Source organism: Sebastes umbrosus, chromosome 3 (assembly GCF_015220745.1).
Source record: "Sebastes umbrosus isolate fSebUmb1 chromosome 3, fSebUmb1.pri, whole genome shotgun sequence".
Classification (NCBI taxonomy): Eukaryota; Metazoa; Chordata; class Actinopteri; order Perciformes; family Sebastidae; genus Sebastes; species Sebastes umbrosus.
Window position 1 is genome coordinate 41057844 of NC_051271.1, and position 12678 is coordinate 41070521.

The window sequence follows — 12678 nt, forward strand, 5'->3', positions numbered from 1 at the left end:
TGGAGGAGACATTCTTGAGGGACATTCTGGAGTGACATGGAGGAGCGACATGGAGGAGGTGAATGGAGGAGTAACATTCTGGAGTTAAATTCTGGAGTGACATTCTGGAGTGACATGGAGGAGCGACATGGAGGAGGTGAATGGAGGAGTAACATTCTGGAGTTAAATTCTGGAGTGACATTCTGGAGTGACATGGAGGAGCGACATTCTGGAGTGACATGGAGGAGTGACATTGAAGATCAACATGGAAGAGTAACATGTTGGATCCACATGGAGGAATGACATGGAGGATCGACATGGATGAGTGACATTGAGGATCGACAATGACGAGCGACATTGAGGAGACATGTAGCTACATGGAGGAGCTACATGGATGTCTGACAATGAGGAGGTACATTCTGGAGGGACAGGGTGGAGCGACATTCTGGAGTCACACGGAGGAGCGACATTCTGGATTGACATGGAGTAGTGATATGGAGGATCGACAAGGAGGAGAAACATTGAGGAGCAACATGGAGGACTGACATGGAGGAGTGATATGGAAGACAGGGAGGAGTGACATGGAGGGTCAACATGGAGGAGTGACTTTCAGGAGGGACATTCTGGAGTGACATGGAGGTATCGACATTGAGTAGTTACATGGAGGAGTGACGTGGAAGACAGGGAGTAATGACATGGAGGAGCGCAAAAGAGGATCGACATGGAGCAGTCGACATGGAGCAGTGGAGGATTAACAATTTGGAGTTAAATTCTGGAGTGACATTCTGGAGTGACATGGAGGAGCGACATTCTGGAGTGACATAGAGGAGCGACATGGAGGAGTGACATTGAGCAGTGACATGTTGGTGTGACATGGAGGAGTGACATGGAAGATCGACATGAAGCACTTTCTTTGATCAAAGAAACAACAAAAGAAATCTAGTTTTAAAGCAGCTTCCAAGGAATCCAAGACAGAAGATTTTATGACAAGGAAGACATGGATGAGTGACATGGAGGATCAACAAGGAGGAGTGACATGGATGATCGACATGGAGGAGCGACATGGAGGATTGATATGGAGGAGTGAAATGGAGGAGCAACATGGAGGAGTGACATCGAGGAGAAACATGGAGGAGCGACATGGAGGAGTTACATTGAGCAGGAAGGAGTGACATGGAGGAGCGACATTCTGGAGTGACATGGAGGAGTGACATGGAGGAGCAAGGATGAGCGACATGGTGGATCGACATGGAGTGACATGGAGTAGCAACTTGGAAGAGTGACATGGAGGATCGACATGGAGAAGCGACATGGAGGAGCGTCATGGAGGAGCAACATTGAGGAGCAAACATGAAGGACTGACATGGAGATTAGACATGGATGACTGACATTGAGGATCGACATGGAGAAAGGACATGGAGGAATTACATTCTGGAGTTAAATTCTGGAGTGACATTCTGGAGTGTCATGTAGGAGCGACATTCTGGAGTGACATGGAAGAACGACATGGAGGAGTGATATGGAGGAGCAAGGAGGAGTGACATGGAGTGACATGGAAGACAGGGATGAGTGACATGGAGGAGCGACATGGAGGTGTTAAATAGCGGATCGACATGGAGGAGTGACATGGAAGAGGGACATGGTGGAGTGATATTCTGGAGTTACATTCTGGAGGGATATTCTGGAGTGACATGTAGAAACGTCATTCTGGAATGACATGGAGGAGCAATAGGGAGTTATATGGATGATCAAGGAGGAGCGACATGGACGATCGACAGGGAGTAGTCACATGGAGCATCGACATGAAGGAACAATATGGAGCAGTGACATGGTAAAATTGGAGGAGTTACATGGAGTAGAGACATGGAAGATCGACATGGAGGATCATCATGGAAAAGTAACATGGATGAGTGACAAGAGGAGCGTCATGGAGGAGCAACATGGAGGATCGACATGGAGGAGCGACATGGAGGAGCAACATTGAGGAGCGACATGGAGGCCTGACATGGAGGATCGACATGGATGGCTGACATTGAGTATTGACATGGAGAAAGGACATGGAGGAGTGACATTATTTAATGACATGGAGGAGAGACATGGAGGAGTGACATTCTGGAGTTAAATTTTGGAGTGACATTCCGGAGTGACATGTAGGAGCGACATTCTGGAGTGACATGGAGGAGATATATGGAGGAGCAAGGAGGAGCGACATGGAGGATCAACATGGAGTAGTGACATGGAGGAGTGACAATGAGGAGTGACATGCAAGACATGGAGGAGTGACATGGAGGAACAACATGGAGAATCAACATGGAGGATCGACATGGAGGATGGACATGGAGGAGTGACTTTCTGGAGTTAAATTCCGGCGTGACATACTGGAGTGACATTGAGGAGCGACATTCTGGAGTGACCTGGAAAAGCAACATGGAGGAGTGACATGGAAGACATGGAGTAGTGACATGGAGGATCGAAATAGAGGATTGACATGTAGGAGGGACATGGAGGAGTTACATTGAGGAGCGACATGGAGGAGTGACCGGGAGGAGTGACGTTCTGGAGTGACATTCTGGAGGGACATTCTGGAGCGACATGGAGGAGCGACATGGAGGAGTGACAAGGAGGAGCGACATGAAGGAGTAACAAGTAGGAGCAACATGGTGGAGTGTCATGTAGGATCAACATGGAGGAGTGACATGGAGGAGTGACATGGTAGAAATGGAGGAGTGACATGGAGGAGAGACGTGGAAGATAGACATGGAGGATCGACATGGAGGAATAACAAGGAGTGACAAGGAGGAGTAACAAGGAGGAGTGACATGGGATAGCAACATGGAAGAGCTACATGGAGGAGCGACATCGTGGAATGACATGGCGGACTGACATGGAAAATCGACATGGAGGATAAACATAAAGGATCTACATTGAGGAGCGACATGGAGGAGGTGTATGAGGGAGTTACATGGAAGACATGGATGAGTGACATGGAGTAGCAATATGGAGGATCAACAAGGACGATCGACATGGAGCAATGCCATGGAGGAGTGACAAGGAGGATCAACATGGAGGAATGACAAGAGGAGCGTCATGGAGGAGCAACATTGAGGAGCAACCATGAAGGACTGACATGGAGATTAGACATGGATGACTGACATTGAGGATCGACATGGAGAAAGGACATGGAGGAATTACATTCTGGAGTTAAATTCTAGAGTGACATTCTGGAGTGACATGGATGAGGGTCATGGAGGAGTGACATTCTGGATTTAAATTTTGGAGGGACATTCTGGAGTGACATAGAGGAGTGATATGGAGGAGCAAGGAGGAGCGACATGGAGGATAAACATGGGGGACTGACTAGGAGGAGCGACATTCTGTAGTGACATGGAGGAGCAAAATGGAGGATTGAGATGGAGGAGTGAAATGAAGGAGAAACATAGTAGAGTTACATGGAGGAGCTACATGAGGAGCAACATCACGTAGCGATTTGGAGGACAGACATGGGAGGAATGACATTCTGGAGGCACATGGAGGAGCGACATTTTGAAGTGACATGGAGGAGCGACATTCTGGAGTGACATGGAGGACATGGAGCAGTGACATGGTGCATGGAGGATCGAAATGGAGGATCGACATGGAGGTGCGACATCGAGCAGTGACATGGAAGTGTGACATGGAGGAGAGACATTGAGGATCAACATGGAGGAGTGACATGTAGGAGCGATATGGCGGAATGACATGGAGGAGTGACATGGAGGATTGACATGGAGGAGTTACATAGAGGTGTGACGTGGAAGAAAGGGAGGAGTGACATGGAGGAGCGACATGGAGGAGCGAAAAAGAGGATTGACATGGAGGAGTGACATAGAGGAGGGACATGGAGGAGTGAAATTCTGGAGTGACATGGAGGAGGGACATGGAGGAGTAACTAGGAGGATCTAAATGGAGGAGTGACATGGAGGTTTGACATGGAGGAATGACACGGAGGATCGAAATAGAGGAGTGACAGTAAGGAGTGACATTGAAGACAGGGAGGAGTGACATGTAGGATCGACATGGAGGACTGACATGTAAGATCAACATGGAGGAGTGACATGGGGGAGTAACATGGAGGATTGACATGGAGGAGTGACAGTGACATTGAAGACAGGGAGGAGTGGTATGGAGGATCGACATGGAGGAGCGACATTGAGATGGACATTAAGATGACATGAAATATCAAAATGGAGGAGTGACATGGAGGAGTGACATTGTAGACTCGGAGGAGTGACATGAAGAGAGACATGGAAGATTGACATTGTGGACAGACATGTAGGAGTGGCATAGTAGACATAGAGGAGTGACATGTAGGAGAGACATGGAGGATCGACATGGAGGATCGACATGGAGTGACATGGAGGAGTGACACGGAAGTGTGACGTGGAAGAAAGGGAGGAGTGATATGGAGGAGCGACATGGAGGAGCGAAATAGAGGATCGACATGGAGGAGTGACATAGAGGAGGGACATGGAGGAGTGAAATTCTGGAGTGACATGGAGAAGCGATATGGAGGAGGGACATGGAGGAGTAACTTGGAGGATCTAAATGGAGGAGTGACATAGAGGAACGACATGGAGGATCAACATTGAGGAGCGACCTTGAGGAGCGACATGGAGGAGTGACATGCAGGATCGACATGGAGCAGTGACATGGAGAAGATACATTGAGTAGAGATATGGAGTAGTGACATTCTGGAGTGACATGGAGGAGCGACATGAATGAGTGATATTGAGGAGCACTGAGGAACAACATGGAGGATCGACATTGAGGAGTGACATGGAGGAGCGACACGGAGGAGTGACATGGAAGACATGGAGGACTGACATGGATGATTGACATTGACTAGTTACATGGAGGACTGACTAGTAGGAGCGACATGGAGTAGTGACAGGGAGGAGTGACATTCTGGAGAGACATTCTGGAGTTAAATTCTGGAGTGACATCGAGGAGCAACAAGAAGGACCTAAATGGAGGAACGACATGGTGGAGGTAATTGGGGGAGTGACATGGAAGACATGGAAGAATGAAATGAAGGACCAACATGGAGGATCGACATGGAGGATCGACACGGTGGAGTGATATGGAAGACATGGAGGAGTGACATGGAGGATCGAAATTGATTAGTGACATGGATGAGTGACAAGGAGGAGCGACATGGAGGAGTAACATGAAGGATCTACATGGAGGAGCGACATGGAGTATCGACATGGAGGATCAACATGAAGGAGTGACTTGGAAGAGCAACATTCTGGAGTGACATGGAGGAATGAAATGGAGGAGTGACATGGAGGATCGACATGGAGGATCGACATGGAGGAGTGACATGTAGGATCGACATCGAGGAGTGACATGGAGGAGCAACATGGAGGGGCAACATTGCGGTGCGACATGGAGGACTTACAACAAGGAGGTACATGCTGGAGGGACATGGTGGAGTGACATTCTGGAGTGACATGGAGGAGTGACATTCTGGAGTTACATTGAGGACATTCTGGAGTTAAATCTGGATTGATATGGAGGAGCGAAATTCTGAAGTAACATGGATGAGCGACATGGTGGAGTCATTTGGATTAGCAAGGAGGAGCGACATGGAGGATCGACATGTGTCGACATGGAAGACATTGAGGAGTGACATGGAGGATCGACATTGAGCAGTGACATGGAGGACTGACAAAGAGGATCGACATGGAGGAGTCATATGAAGGAGTGACATTTTGGGGGGACATTCTGGAGGGACATTCTGGAGTGACATTGATGACAGATATGGAGGATTGAAACAGAGTAGTAACATGAATCGTCTACATGGAGGAGGTACATAGGGGAGTGACATGGAAGACATGGAGAAGTGAAATGGAAGAGCAACATCAAGGATCGACATGGAAGATCGACATGAAGCAGTGATATGGAGGAGTGACATGGAAGAGCAACATGGAGGATCGACATGGAGGAGCAACAAGGTGGATCGACAAGGAGGAGTGACATGGAGGAATGACATGGTGAAGATGGAGGAGTGACATGGAGGAGAGACATGGAAGATTGACATGGAGGACGGACATGGAGGAGTGACATGCTTGACATGGAAGATCGACATGGAAGATCGACATGGAGGAGCGACGTGGAGGAGCAACATTGTGGAGCGACATGGAGGACTGACATTGAGGATGGACAATTAGGACTGACATGGAGGATGGACAATTAGGACTGACATGGAGGATTGACATGGAGAAAGGACATGGAGGAGTGACATTCTGGAGTTAAATTCTGGAGTGACATCCTGGAATAGAATGGAGGAGGGACATGGAGGAGTGACATTCTGGAGTTAAATTTTGGAATGACATTCTGGAGTGACATGGAGGAGTGACATGGAAGAGTGAAATGGAGGAATAACATGGAGGATCAACATGGAAGATTGACACGGAGGATCAACATGGAGGAGTGACATGGTGGACTGACATGGAGGGTTGACATGGAGGAGTGACAAGGAGGAGCAACATGAAGGAGTAACAAGGAGGAGCGACATGGAGGATCGACATGGAGGATCGACATGGAGGAGCGACATAGAGGAATGACATGGAAGACAGGTAGGAGTGACATGGAGGAGCGACATTCTGGACTGACATTCTGGAGTGACATTGATGAGACATATGGAGGATTGACATAGAGGAGTAACATGAAGGATCTACACGGAGGAGCTACATGGAGGAGGTACATAGGGGAGTGACATGGAAGACATGGAGGAGTGAAATGGAGGTGCAACATGGAAAATCGACATGGAGGATTGACATGGAGCAGTTACATGGAGAAGTGACATTGAGGATCGACATGGAGGATCGACATGGATGAGTGACATTGAAGACAGGGAGGAGTGACATGGAGGGGCGACATGGAGGTGTGAAATAGAGGATCAACATGGAGGAGTGACATGGAGGAGGTTTATGGAAGAGTGACATTATGGAGTGACTTTCTGGAGGGACATTCTGTAGTGACATGGAGGTATCGACATTGAGGAGTTACAAGGAGGAGTTATATGGAGGATCTACATAGAGGATTGACATGGAGGAGTGACATTCTAGAGTTAAATTCTGGAGTGACATTCTGGAGCGACATGGAGGTCTGACAACGAATGGGTACATTCTGGAGGTACAGGGTGGAGCGACATTTTGGAGTGACATGGAGGAGCGACATTCTGGATTGACATGGAAGATCGACATGGAGGAGTATCATGTAGGATCTAAATGGAGGAGTGACATGGAGGATTGACATGGAGGAGCGATATGGAGGAGCTATATGGAGGAGCGACATGGAGGACTGACATGGAGGAGTGATTTGGAAGACAGGGAGGAGTGACATGGAGGGTCGACATGGAGGAGTGACATGGAGGAGGAATATGGAAGAGTGACATTCTGGAGTCACTTTCAGGAGGGACATTTTGGAGTGACATGGAGGTATCAACATTGAGTAGTGACATGGAGGAGTGACAAAAAGGAGCGACACGGAGGAGTGACATGGACGAGGAGGATCGAAATGGAGGATCGACATGGAGCAGTGACATGGAGGATTGACATGGAAGTGTAACAATGGAGGAGTGACATGGAGGATCGACATGGAGGAGTGACATGGAGGAGCGACATGGTGGAGTGACATGGAGGAGTGACATGTAGGATTTACATGGAGGAGTTAAATGGAGGAGTGACGTGGAAGACAGGGAGGAATGACATGGAGGAGCGCAATAGAGGATCGACATGGAGCAGTGACATTCTGGAGTGACATGGAGGAGCGACATTCTGGAGTGACATGGTGGAATGATATGGAGGAGTGATATGGAGGAGCAAGGAGGAGTGACATGGAGGATCGATATGAATAAGTGACATGGAGGAGCGACACGGTGCAGTGACATGGAAGATATGGAGGAGTGACAAGGAGGAGCAACATGGAGTATCGACCTGGAGGATCAACATGGAGGAGTGACTTGGAGGAACGACATGGAGGAGTGAAATGGAGGAGCGACATGGAGGATTGACATGGAGGAGTGACTAGTAGGAGCGACATGGAAGAGCGACATGGAGGATCTACATGGAGGAGCGACATCGCGGAGCGACATGGAAGACTGACAATGAGGAGGTTCATTCTGGATGAACATGGTGGAGCGACATTCTGGAGTGACATGGAGGAGCAACATTCTGGAGTGACATGGAGGAGCGATATGGAAGATCAACATGGAGGAGTAACATGTAGGATCTAAATGGAGGAGTGACATGGAGGATTGACATGGAGGAGCGACATAGAGGATCGACATGGAGGAGTGTCAAGGTTGATCGACATGGAGAAGTGACATGGAGGAGTGACATGGTAGAGATGGAGGAGTGACATGGAGGAGAGACATGGAATATCGACATGGAGGAGTGACATTCTGGAGTTAAATCTGGATTGACATGGAGGAGTGACATGGAGGCACAAGGATGTGCGACATGGTGGATTGACATGGAGCTGTGACATGGAGGATTGATATGGAGGAGTGACATGGAGTAGCAAGTTGGAGGTGTGACATGGAGGATCGACATGGAGGAGCGACATGGAGGAGGGACATGGAGGAGCTACATTCTCGGTTGACATTCTGGAGTGACATTTTGGAGTGACATGTAGGAGTGACATGGAGGAGTGACATTCTGGAGTGACATGGAGGAGTGACATGGAGGAACAAGGATGAGCGACATGGTGGGTTAACATGGAGGTGTGACATGGAGTAGCAACTTGTAGGAGTGACATGGAGGATCGACATGGAGGAGTGACATTGAGGCAATGTCGACATTAAGGAGTGACATGGAGGAGAGACTTGGAGGAGGAACATGGAGGAGGGAAATTTTGGAGTGACGAGGAGGAGCGACATGGAGAAGTGACATGGAGGAGCAAGGATGAGCGACATGGAGGATCGACATGGAGTAGAGACATGGAGGAGTGACATGGAGGAGCGACATGCAGGATCGACATGGAGGAGTGACATGGAGCAGTGACTTGCAGGATAAACATGAAGGAGTGACATGGAGGATCCACATTGAGGAGCGACATGGAGGAGCGAAATGGAGGAGTGACATGGAGGATCAACATGGAGGAGCAACATGGAGGAGTGACATGGAGGAGCGACATGGAGGAGTGACATGTTGGATCGACATGCAGGAGTGACATGGAGGAGTGACATGGAGGAGTGTCATGGAAGACATGGAGTAGTGACATGGAGGAGTTACATTGAGGAGTCACAGGAAGGAGGGACATAGAGGAGCGACATTCTGGAGTGACATGGAGGAGTGACATTGAGGAGAAAGGATTAGGGACAAGGTGGATCGACATGGAGGAGTGACATGGAGTATTAACTTGGAGGAGTGACATGGAGGATTGACATGGAGGAGTGACATGGAGGAGGAAGGAGGAGCGACATGGAGGAGCGACAAGGAGGATTGACATGGATGATCGACATGGAGGAGTGACAGGAAGTAGGGACATGGAGGAGCAACATTCTGGGTTGACATTCTGGAGTGACATTCTGGAGTGACATGGAGGAGTGACATGGAGGAGCAAGAATGAGCAAGGATGAGCGACAGGGTGGATCGACATGGAGGAGTGACATGGAGGAGCGACATGGAGGAGTCGACATGGAGTATTGACAAGGAGGACTGACTTGGAGGAGTGACATTCTACAGTTAAATTCTGGATTAAAATTCGGGAGTGACATGTAGGATCTACATATAGGAGTGACATGGAGGATCGACATGGAGGAGCTACATAGAGGATCGACATGGAGGAGCAACAAGGTGGATCGATATGGAGGAGTAACGTGTAGGATCTACATGTAGGAGTGACATGGAGGATCGACATGGAGGAGCTACATAGAGGATCGACATGGAGGAGCAACATGGTGGATCAACATAGAGGAGTGACATGGTATAGCGAGATGGAGGATTGACATAGAGGAATGACATGGAGGAGCAAGGATGAGCGACCATGAGGATTTACATGGAGGAGTGACATGGAGGAGCGACATAGAGGATCGACATAGAGGAGTGACATGGTATAGCGAGATGGAGGATTGACATAGAGGAGCGACATGGAGAAGTTACATGGAGGAGCAAGGAGGAGCGACATGGAGGATCAAAATGGAGGAGTGACATGGAGGAGTGACATGGAGGATCTCCATGGAGCAGTGAAATCAAGGAGCGACATGGAGGAGTGACATTGAGGATCGACTTGGAGGATTTACAAGGAGGAGCAAGGATGAACAACATGGAGGATCGACATGGAGGAGTGACATGGAGGAGCAACAAGGAGGAGCGAGATTAAGTAGTGAAATGGAGGAGCGCAATGGAGGAGCGACATGGAGGACGTTACATGGAGTTGTGATATTTAGGAATGACAAGAAGAAGTGACATGGAGGAGTGTTATGGAGGAGTGAAAAGTAATATGTAAATGGAGGAGCAACATGGAGGAACAACATGGATGACTGATATGGGATAGTGACATGGTGGATCGACATGGAGGATCGACATGGAGGAGTGACATGGAGGAGAAACATGGAGGAGCGACATGGAGGAGTGATATGGAGGATCGACATGTAGGATCAACATGGAGGAGAGATATGGAGCAGTGACATGGGGTATCTACATGGAGGATCAACATGGAGGAGAGACGTGGAGGAGCAATATGGAGGAGTAGCATGGAGGATCGACATGGAGGATCGGCATGGAAGAGTGAATTTTAGGAGTGACATTCTGTAGTGACATACTGTAGTGACATTCTTGAGTGTTATGGAGGAGCGAAATTGAGGAGTAAATTGGAAGAGCAAGGAGGAGTGACAAGGAGGATCGACAAGGAGGAGCAAGGATGAGTGACATGAAGGATCGACATGGGGGAGTGACATAGAGGAGTGACTTGGAGGAGCGACATGGAGGATCGACATTCTGGAGTAACATGGAGGAGTGACATGGAGGAGCAAGGATGAGCGAAATAGAGGATCGACACTGAGGAGTGACATGGAGGATCGACTTGGAGGAGTGACATGAAGGATCGACATGGAGAAGCAACATGGAGGAGTGAGATAGAGGCACTCCTCCATGTCACTACATGGAGGATCGACATGGAGGAGTGACATGGAGGAGCGACATGGAGCAGTAAAATGGAGGAGTAAGGATGAGCGACATGGAGTAATCGACATGGAGGAGTGACATGGAGGAGTGACAAGAAGAAGTGACATGAACGATCGATATGGAGGAGTGACATGGAGGAGCATCATGGAGGAGTGACATGGAGGAGTAAGGATGAGCGACATGGAGGATTGACATGGAGGAATGACATGGAGGAGAGACATGTAGGAGTGACATGGATGATCGACATGGAGGAGTGACATGGACGAGTGATATGGAGGAATGACATTGAGGAGTGACATGGAAGAGCGACATGTAGGATTTACATGAAGGAGCAGCATTTAGGAGTGACATGGAGAAGCAACATGGAGAAGCAACATGGACGAGCGACATGGAGGATTGACATGAAGGAGTGACATGGAGGAGGGACATGGATGTTTACCATGTAGGAGCAAGGATAAGCAAGGATGAGCAACATGGAGGATCAACATGGAGGAGTTACATGGAGGAGGGACATGGAGGTTTGACATGGAGGAGCAAGGATGAGCAACATGAGGGATCGACATGGAGGAGTGACATGGAGGAGCGATATGGAGACACATGGAGGATCGACATGGAGGATCAACATGCAGTGGTGACATGGAGGAGTTGCATGGAGGAGTGACATGGAGGAGGGACATGGAGGTGTGACATTCTTGAGTGAAAGGAGGAGTGACATGGAGGAGCAAGGATGAGCGAAATCGAGGATCGACAAGGAGGAGTGACATGGAGGAGCGACTTGTAGGAGTGACATGGAGGATCGACATGGAGAAGCAACATGGAGGAGAGAGATGGAGGAGTGAAATCGAGGAGGGACATGTAGGATCTACATTGAGGATCAACATGGAGGAGTGTCATGGAGGAGCAAGGATGAGTGACATGGAGGCATTACATGGAGTAGTGTCATGGATGACATGGAGGAGTGACATGGAGGATAGAGATGGAGTAATGAAATGAAGGAGCAACATGGAGGAGAGACATGGAGGATCATAATGGAGGAGTGACATGGAGGAGTGAAATGGAGGAGTGACATGGAGAAGTGACATGGAGGAGCAACATGTAGGGTCTACATAGAGGAGATACCGGGAGAAGTGACTTGGAGGAGTGACATGGATGATCGAAATGGAAGACTGACATGGAGGAACTACATGGAGGATCGACATTCTGGAGTGACATGGAGGAGTGACATGGAGGAGCAAGGATGAGCCAAATGGAGGATCGACACGGAGGAGTGACATGGAGGAACGACTTGGAGGAGTGACATGGAGGATCGATATGGAGAAGCAACATGGAGGAGTGAGATGGAGGAGTGACATGGAGGAGCGACATGTAGGATCTACATGGAGGAGTGATAAGGAGGACTGAAATGGAGGAGTGACATGCAGAGGTGACACGGAGGAGCGACATCAAGGATCTACATAGAGGAGCCACCGGGAGAAGTGACATGGAGAAGTGACATGGAGGAGCAAAATCAAGGATCTACATAGAG